General features: G+C 44.8%; 1 protein-coding gene across 2 annotated transcripts in view; it reads right to left on the minus strand.

Moving 5' to 3' along the window:
* Positions 1 to 9,460, minus strand: part of LOC111969706 (rho guanine nucleotide exchange factor 3-like) — a 105,938-nt gene that overhangs the window by 75,575 nt on the left and 20,903 nt on the right. The window lies entirely within an intron of this gene.

The following is a 9,460-nucleotide window of genomic DNA, read 5'->3' on the forward strand; positions in this document are numbered from 1 at the left end:
ATATAAACAACTCAAAATATTACTATACCTTTTCGCTACTACATGATTCCATATGTTATTCATAGTTTTGACTGTGTCTCACTATATCTGACAATGTATAAACATAAAGAAAAATCCCTTGAATGGTAGATATGTCTTTTGACTGCACTGTATGTAAATAAGGTATACAGTTGTATTTGTATATTTTGTCAAAATGTCTAAACCTGTTTTCGCTTTTGTCATTATGGTATTGTTGTAGACTATGAGGCACCTTTTTTTTAATTTAAATCTATTCTAGAAATAAGGCCTGTAACGTAACAAAATATGGAAAAATTGAAAGGTTTGAATCTTCTGACATACACTGTATAAATGCCTGGGATTTTCTTCAATATCTGATTTCATTAAATGGTGTAAAGTAATTGCATATAGCGGCGGCTCCGGGTGCGCAGTGGGTCTGGGCACTTGCATCGCAAGGTAGCTGTGCCACCAGCATCTCGGGTTCGCGCCGGCTCTGTCGCAGCCAGGTCCGCGACCGGGAGGTCCGTGGGCGACGCACAATGGCCGAGCATCTCCGGAGTTAGAGGTTTGGCCAGGCAGTATCCTTGTCTCATCGGCAGCTCCAGCGACTCTGTGGGCGGCGGTCAAATCCGGGCACAGGTGCGCGCTAGCTAAACCGGGACAGTGCACGGTGGTCCTCCGACAACATTGGTGCGGCTGGCTCCGGACGCTTGGCAGCGCACATACTGTAAGTGTTAAACTCTGATCAATTATGGGCGCTGTTTCATTTGGAAAATCGTGCCGTCTAATCAATACAATCTACTCTGTTCTAGTCATACCAATATGCAAATATTATTACTATTGGATAGAAAACACTTCAAGTCTAAACTATTTGAATATTCTGTGAGGAAAACAGAAACTCATTTTGCAGCAAACTCCATACAGAAGCTGAAAAATCTGAAAAACGAGGCTCGGTTTCAGGGCCTGCCTATTCAAACTTGCTGTTTTATATTATCGAAGCATGCACTTCATAGGCCTTCCATATGCCTTCCTTCATATGCCTTCCACTAGATGTTCAACAGGCAGTGGAGGTGGAATGGGTGTCTAGCTTGATATCTAGGAGGCTCCCCCCGAAACAAGGAGCTTTTGGAGCACAGTCCCTGGTCTATGTAGTGCACTATACGGAATAGGGTGGGCCCTGGTCTAAATAGTGCACTAACAGGGAATAGGTGTCCCTGGTCTAAAGTAGGCACTAATATTAGGGAATAGGGTGGCCCTGGTCTAAAGTAGTGCACTATAAGGGAATAGGGTGAGTCCCTGGTCTAAAGTAGTCACTATTTAAGGATAGGGTGGGCCCTGTCGAATGTAGTGCACTATACAGGAATAGGCTGGCCCCTTGGTCTAATGTAGTGCAACTATAAAAGGATAGGGTGCATTTGGTAAGCACCCTGCCATTACCCCTCTGACTTCCTTTTAAACTTTCGCTATTCAAAATGTGAAACTTTAATTAAATGTGTTTTGTTTAAAAGAAGCGACCGCGAGACTCTGCATACCACGGTGCTCTGAGAGATAAGAGGGGAACAGAGAGGTGATCCAGATATTACACACCAGCACCACACACATCCACCACCAACACACACACACACCAGCACTAATCTAGTCACCATCACTTACACACGAGCATCCACTACATACCAGCAACACAGACCTCTTTCGGTCCACTAGGATACTTAAATGTGATATAGGTACCGCGGTCCTGTTTTCTCGCTCGCTCTGTTATATTACAGAAAGGTTTATTAACTCCTGCGCTGGAAGAAAAGACTTTTAAAACCTGTTTATGGCTGCAGGGCGTATTGTAAAAAACTGGAAAATATGTGCAATTTTCAAAAAGCGGCCTCTTAATCAATTTTTGCTCCTTCAATATGGCAGTGACCGACTAAATAATTTAATGTATTGGATAGAAAACCTACTCGTGCAATAGTTTTCTAAAAAAAACCGTTCTAAAATTGTCTTTTCCTGAGTGGTTACAGAAGTCTTCATTTGCCCAGCACCTTTCCCCTGAGCCAAGAAGCGGAAAGAATGGCAGAAATCTATGCTCGCTCAACTTTATGCCTATAATGGTCATATACGTAAGACTCATACGACCACACCTGACGCCTTGCTCTGGGTGTCAAGCGAGGTCAAAGAGAATAGAAAATTTTAGCTGATCCACTCTGTGGTGTTCAGAGGCTGATTTAAAGCTATTTCTTTGCTACGAGGATAACCACTCCATCTTCCGGATATAGTCTGAATGTGGCGAGCGACTTGGAGTGATTATTGACTTCTGCTATTTGCTGCGTTGGAAATCGGATACAACCCTTCCGGCTGGAGTTTTTTATTTATAACATAAATCTGAGAAACTCATATCCATATCTAATGTAATGATTTTATGCCAATATAGTGTAATCAGAATGATTAGAATAATTTTTTTGGAGTTTGCCGGGGTTCCGTTCTTTTTTCTTACTTTTTTTATCTGTGCGAGAACAAATCCGCTGCCAGTCGACCCAGTGGCCAATCAAGTGAGAAGGAAAAAGATTTGCCATCCCTGACTCCAACACCAACGACTCATCTGGAGCAAAGGACACTCCTGATTCTAAAACTATTCTGATTGAGGGATAAGATTTCAAGCCAAAGTTAAGACCCAATTTATTAAGTGTTCATAATCTTTTCATAGTTTAATTTCTGTTCTTTGAGCATTTGGTCAAGGACTCTGGTTTGGGAGGGTGGGGTGTGGTGATGCGGGGTTGGGTGGTGCGTTTCGTGGGCGCCCAAGTGTGTCTGGCTGACTTGCGTGGGCTATGCTGACCACAATAGCGCTACAATTTTGTAATCGCTGTTAAAACCATTTTAATAAATCGCCGGAACAAATATTGTCTGGAATCACAGAATCCTGTCTTTCCAATTGCTGCACAGATGTATTCTCTCAGATATGTTTACTGATGAGTCTATTAGTTATTTGACGTTGGTGTCTTAAATGTTATGGCTTGCTTTCGTGCAATTTCTGATTGTAGCTGAAATCATAATTGATATTATACCATAAATATGCACATTTTTTTCAAAAAAAACATATGCTATACAGATAAAATGTTTATCACGACTATCATCTTATGAAGTTGTTTCTTTGGTTGTGGCTATATATATTCTTTATTGGTCGAATTAGTGATAGCTAGTGACGGAGTAAAAAACTGAATGGAGTTAGAAAGTGCTCTCTTTGCTACGTGGATAGCTAAATAGGATTTACATTATTTGGTCTTCCCTGTAAATAGCGATTTATAAAAAATCGAACATGATGGCTTTGAATCACAGATGTCTACCTTTCATATGCTGTATTGAACATTGTTAATGTCGTGAAAGGTTAAATATTTTTAACAAACTACGATTTTGATTTCCGGTCGCCCTGCACTTGAGACATGACTGTTGTCATTAAGTAGTATCCATGTGTCGGGATGCAGCCCAAAGCCAACAAAGTTCAATCCAGGTCTGTCCCTTGACGTTGCCAATTCCTTATCAGCACTGACGCATCGTGGACCCGAACCGCAGAGAACTAGCAGCCGAGGTCATCTCTTCCTTCCAGGTCAGACCACAAAGGGTCATCTCTCCTGTCCAAAGGTCAGACCACAAGGTCCTCTCTCCGTCCGGTCAGACCCACAAGGTCATCTCTCCTGTCCAGGTCAGACCACAAGGTCATCTTCTTCCAGGTTCAGACCACAAGGTCATCTCTCCTGTCCAGTCAGACCAACAAAGATCATCTCTCCTGTCCAGGTCAGACCAACAAGGTCTCTCTCCTGTCCAGGTCAGACCACAGGTGTCCTTGCTCTCCGTCCAGTCAGGCCAACAAGGTCCCTCCTCAGGTCAGACACAAGGTCATCTCCTCTTCCGGGTCAGCCACGCACGCCAAGTCATCTCTCCGTCCAGGTCAAACCACGAAGGGTCCTCTCTCCTCCAGGTTCAGACCACAGTATCTCTCCTTCCAGTCAGACACAAGGTCATCTCTCCTCCAGTCAGACCACCGCAAGGTCATCTCTCCTCTGGGTCAGGACCACAAGTATGCTCCTGTCCAGTCAGACCACAATGGTCATCTCTCCTTCCAGTCAGACCACAAGGTCCCTCTCCTTCCAGGTCAGACCACAGGTCATCCTCTCCTGTCCAGTCAGACCACAAGTCATCTCTTCCTTCCAGGTCAGACCACAAGTCAATCTTCTGTCCAGGTCAGACACAAGTCATCTCTCCTGCCGGTCAGACACAAGGTCATTCTCCGTCCAGTCAGACCACAAGCATCTCTCCTGTCCAGGTCAGACCACAAGGTCATCTCTCCTGTCCAGGTCAGACCACAGTCCTCTTCCTGTCAGGTCAGACGACAAGGTCATCTCTCCTTCCAAGTCAGACCACCAAGGTATCCTCCTGTTCCAAAGTCAGACCACAAGTCCTCGCTCTCTTCCAGGTCAGAACACCCAAGGTCATCTCTCCTTCCAGTCAGACCAAACACAGACAGACCAAACAATGCTTGGCTATTATACAGTATTTATGCAGGACGACACAGAGTTGCTTGCAACTTGTTGGAAAAAGGCCAATAGATTCAGAGACATGATTACCACTGTGTTAAAAGGGAGTTGGCCAACAACCATACTTACATAGAACTACAGTCGTTTGGAATGGTCCTGCAAATCTATGCAGCGCTGACCTTTAATCCCTTCGAGCCACAAAGGTCGAAAGAATTGGTAGACACTCTCCCTTCGTAGAGAAGAGCCAAGATAATCCCAGAGCAATTGCGGTATACTTTCATATCCAAGTGGTCAATGAGGGAGAATATAATCACCTAAGATGAGAGTAGCTATTCCCGTCCCAGTAGTGAGTGGACAAAGTATAGATCTATGATTCCGCCCAGTCAGATAGTGTACTCTCAGCATCAACACAGGTGGATGAAAAGAAGCGAACAAGATATTTGAATATGATTACCTCGGTTCAAGATTGATCTTTCCAGGTCATCTCGCTCTAAAAGAGCGTCTGAGGGAGAAAGGGTATGATCATCCATAGCCCCAGACTGCGTGGCTTATTTCCTCAAGCCGCAAGTGAGGGATTTCATATAAGAAGAACGGGTGAGAAAAGTAGATGATATACTTGTTATGTATCAATTTTCTGGCAGAGACATCCCTCTCTTGTCCGTGCCTTCTCCACAATCCCATCGCGGCGTGTCTGTTGTGATGTTTGTCTTGAGGGTAAAAAGGCTATTTGACAGCGAGTGAAAGTGTTTATGATTAAGTGGTTTTGTAGGTTATACTTCTAACACAGTCTGATCGTTCTATAGTTAAATTCACCTCATAAACTCTAAATGTCTGATGAGGACACATCTTGACTGGATTAATATTGCATTCTCCTCCATATCACTCCAGAGTGTAACTTCGTGTGTTCAGTATGATCCTACATGAGAGACCACACTAAACACTAAGACTTTTATAACACGTAGAGTGAATACTAATAACCGTGCTTTCAAACTTCTGAGATAGACTGCTAAGTGATACGTTAGTCTATCGCCTATTGGGCAACGAATTAGAAGAATTCAGTCGTTCTCCTCGCTTCCCGACTTGTCCGATACAGGCAAAAATACAAAGCTATCTGCCGATTATTTACTGCTGACCCTCTCTACTGGCGAGCTTGCCGCTTAGAGAAATGATATTTTTTCTACTAATATTTAGTTCAGCTGGATCTTCAACAAACCTTGAGCTTATTATTAGATATATAGCGGCGCGAAAGCCCTATCTTCGCTCTATATCACTAAAGAACTACACACAAAACTACAAGGGTGCCCTACGCCTAATGTTCAAATTAACTTTCACACGATCCTGAGACAGAAGTTATGCACAACCCAAATCCCTCCCCCGCAATCCATTGCGTAGTAGAAAAAGTATAATGGCCCCATCAAACACTCAAAACTTAGCCTGCTGGCTACCTTTAGCTGCAGTGACATGCACCAAAACCAGAATCTTGATCCTACCAGTGGTCGATTCAGTCTCTCACATCGCGGACAAACTTTGGCCTACTACTTTCCATGCAGCAACTTAGCTTAACTCAGACGACATCTGTGAGTTTTCAATGAGTCCAGAACTGCCATCGTCGCTTTCAAGTCCTCGCACAACATCTCAATTGGGATTAGGTCTGGACTTTGACTAGAGCCTTAGAAAACTTCAAATTTGTTGCTTTTAACCATTTTCATGTAGCCTTGATTGTGTGTTTTGATCATTGTCTTGCTGCGATGACCCAGCTGCGCTTCAGCTTCAGCTCACAGAAGGATGGCCTGACATCTCCTGCAGAATTCTCTGATACAGAGCAGAATTCATGGTTCCTTCTATCAAAGTATGTCGTCCAGGTGCCTGAGGCAGCAAGCATCCAAACCATTGACGTTGGTATGAGTTCTTACTATGGAATGCAATGTTTGGTGTTTCGCAAGACATAATGGGACCATCCGTCCAAAATACAAATCAGTTGTGTGTAGAGTACAACTTCAGCTATCTAAACAGAACTAGAATGGCATTTCTAGTTCAATGGTCTATTTGCCATATCTAAGGATTTGTCTTCTAACACACTGACGTGGCGACAGCTCTCTGGGTGAGGTTGTCTGTCGTAATCTAAAACCACTGTCTGTGCACAGTTCTGTTTTCTTCTTTTATGATGAGTGTGGGTGAGGTTCTCTGTCTAACACACTGACGTACAGCGCTCTGGGTGAGGTTTTCTGTCTAACACACTGACATGTACAGCTCTCTGGGTGAGGTTCTGTTCTAACACACTGACTGTCACTCTGTATCTGTCACTAAATCAGAAGCTGTCTGGTCTAACACACTGACATGTACAGCTTCTGGTGAGTTCGTCTGTCTAACACACTGAAGTGCACATCTCTCTGTCTGTCTAACACAATGACATGTACAGCTCTCTGGGTGAGGTTCTGTCTAACACACTGACATGCACATCTCTCTGTCTGTCTAGCAACACTGACATGTACAGCTCTCTGGGTGAGGTTCTGTCTGTCTAACACCACTGACATGACAGCTCTCTGGTGAATTTCTGTCGTAACACACTGACATGATCAGCTCTCTGGGTGGTTCTGTCTGTCCAACACCACTGACATGTACAGCTCTCTGGTGAGGTTCTGTCTGTCTAACCACACTGACAGTACAGCTCTCTGCGGTGAGTTCTGTCTGTCTAAACACACTGACATGCACAGCTCTCTGTCTGAGGCTAGTGCTGTCTGTCTAACACACTGAATGTTACAGCTCTCTGGGTGAGGTTCTTCTGTCTACCACACACTGACATGTACAGCTCTCTTGGTGGGTTCTCTGTCTAACACACTGACATGTACAGCTCTCTGGGTGAGGTTCTGTCTGGCTAACCACACTGACATGTACTCTCTCTGGGGAGGTTCTGTCTGTCTAACACACACTGACATGTTACAGCTCTCTGGGTGAGGTTCTGTCGTGCCTAACACACCTGACATGTAACAGCTCTCTGTGGAGGTTCTGTCTGTCTAACCACACTGACATGTTAACACTTCTCTGGGTAGAGTTCTGTTCTGCTAACCATCTGACAGTCACTCTCAGCACACAAGGCTCTATTTTGTCTTGGTTGAGCTCTGGTCTAAGCCTCACTCGCAGTATACCAGAGACTGCTCCTGTGGATGAGGACACTCCTCTGCCTCTAAACACACATTGACTCCATCCTGCCTCACGCTCTCACTGCCTGGTGAAATCTTATGTGTGATGAGGTAGGCATCATTGAAGCTAAAACACGACGGACATGTGACAGCTCTCTGCAGTAGTTGAGGTATACCTGTGCCAAGCTACAAGACTGACATGTTACAGCCATCTTTGGGTGAGGTCATTTACTTCAGTCTGATCTCATAACACAACTGCCAGATGCACAGGCTCTTCTGAGTAGGGCAGGGCCCTATAGAGCAGGTATGCCATCGTTTTCAGGATTTCACTGCCTGTATGGGAAGTTGCTGCCAAATGAGGTTCTGTTTTCCTCACAGATATATTCAATAGTTTTAGAAAACTTGAGTGTTTTCATCCAATAGTAATAATAATTTTGCATATTGTGATCTAGAAACAGAGTACGATTGTATGATCTAGAACAGCACGATTTTTTTCCAAAGTGAAAACCAGCCCCCATATTGACAAGGAAGTTTAACACAGTGCCGCCTCCAACCCGGAGCCAGCCGCCACCAAATGTGTCGCGAGGAAACACCGTGCACCCGCCCCCTTAGCGTAGCCGCACTTGCCCGGCCCGCCACAGGAGTCCTGGAGCGCGATGAGACAAGGATCATCCCTGCGGCCCAAAACCCTGGCTTCTCGTCTCTACCACACTGTAATGTACAGCTCTCTGGGTGAGGTTCTGTCTGTCTAACCACACGACATCTACAGCTCTCTGGGTGAGGTTCTGTCTGTTCTAACACACTGACATGTACAGCTCTCTGGTGTGAGTTCGTGTCTGGTTTACTAAGCACAGCTGAACATGCCACAAGCTCTCTGGTGAGAGGTTCTGTCGTTAACACCACTGACATGTACAGCTCTTGGGTGAGCGTTTCTCGTTCTACGCACACTGACATGTACAGCTCTCTGGTGCAGGTTCTTCTGGTCTAACACACTGACATGCAAGCTCTCTGGGTGAGAGTCTGTCTGGTCTAACACACTGACACGTACGCTCTCTGGGTGAGGTTCTGTCTAACACACTGACAGTGTACAGCTCTCTGGTACTTCTGCTTGCTAACACACTGACATGACAAGCTCTCTTGTGGTGAGGTTTCTGTCTAACACGACTGACAGGTACAGCTCTCTGGGTGAGGTTCTGTCTGTCTAACACACTACATGTACAGCTCTCTGGGCGTTAGGTGTTGTCTAACCACACTGACATGTACAGCTCTCTGGGTGAGGTTCTGTGCTAACACACTTGAACATGCTATCAGGCCTACTTCATAGTTGAGGTCTGAGTCTGCTCTAACACTACGTGACACGATGTAACTAGCGTCCTTCCTTGGCCGTGATGGTTCTGTCATGTTTACTTTAGGAAAGCGACCTGTCAATGTCTAACACACTGATCATGTACAGCCTGTACTCTGAGCGCGCAGTAGGTTCGTGTCTGTCGAAGCTACACTGACAACCACACCTGCCCTACCAAGCAAAAAGGCGCTCTTCTGAGTAACTGCTCATAGGTGGGAATCTGTAGTGAAATATAGGCTTCAACATTTTTTCATTCTCAGCCCAATATGAATTCATAGGGGAGTTGGAGATGTATGATCTGTTGTCTTACTGTAAGCAATTTGTTCAATTCATGTTGACCCTTACCTCTTTGACATTTGACCTTTGACCTTAAATGGGCAGTTATTGTTGTTCCGATAACACAGCTGACCTTAGAGTCCTTTTAATTCTATTTGTTAGGTCAGGGGTGTTGATAGGGT

This window comes from Salvelinus sp. IW2-2015, linkage group LG11 (genome assembly GCF_002910315.2).
Source record: "Salvelinus sp. IW2-2015 linkage group LG11, ASM291031v2, whole genome shotgun sequence".
Lineage (NCBI taxonomy): Eukaryota > Metazoa > Chordata > Actinopteri > Salmoniformes > Salmonidae > Salvelinus > Salvelinus sp. IW2-2015.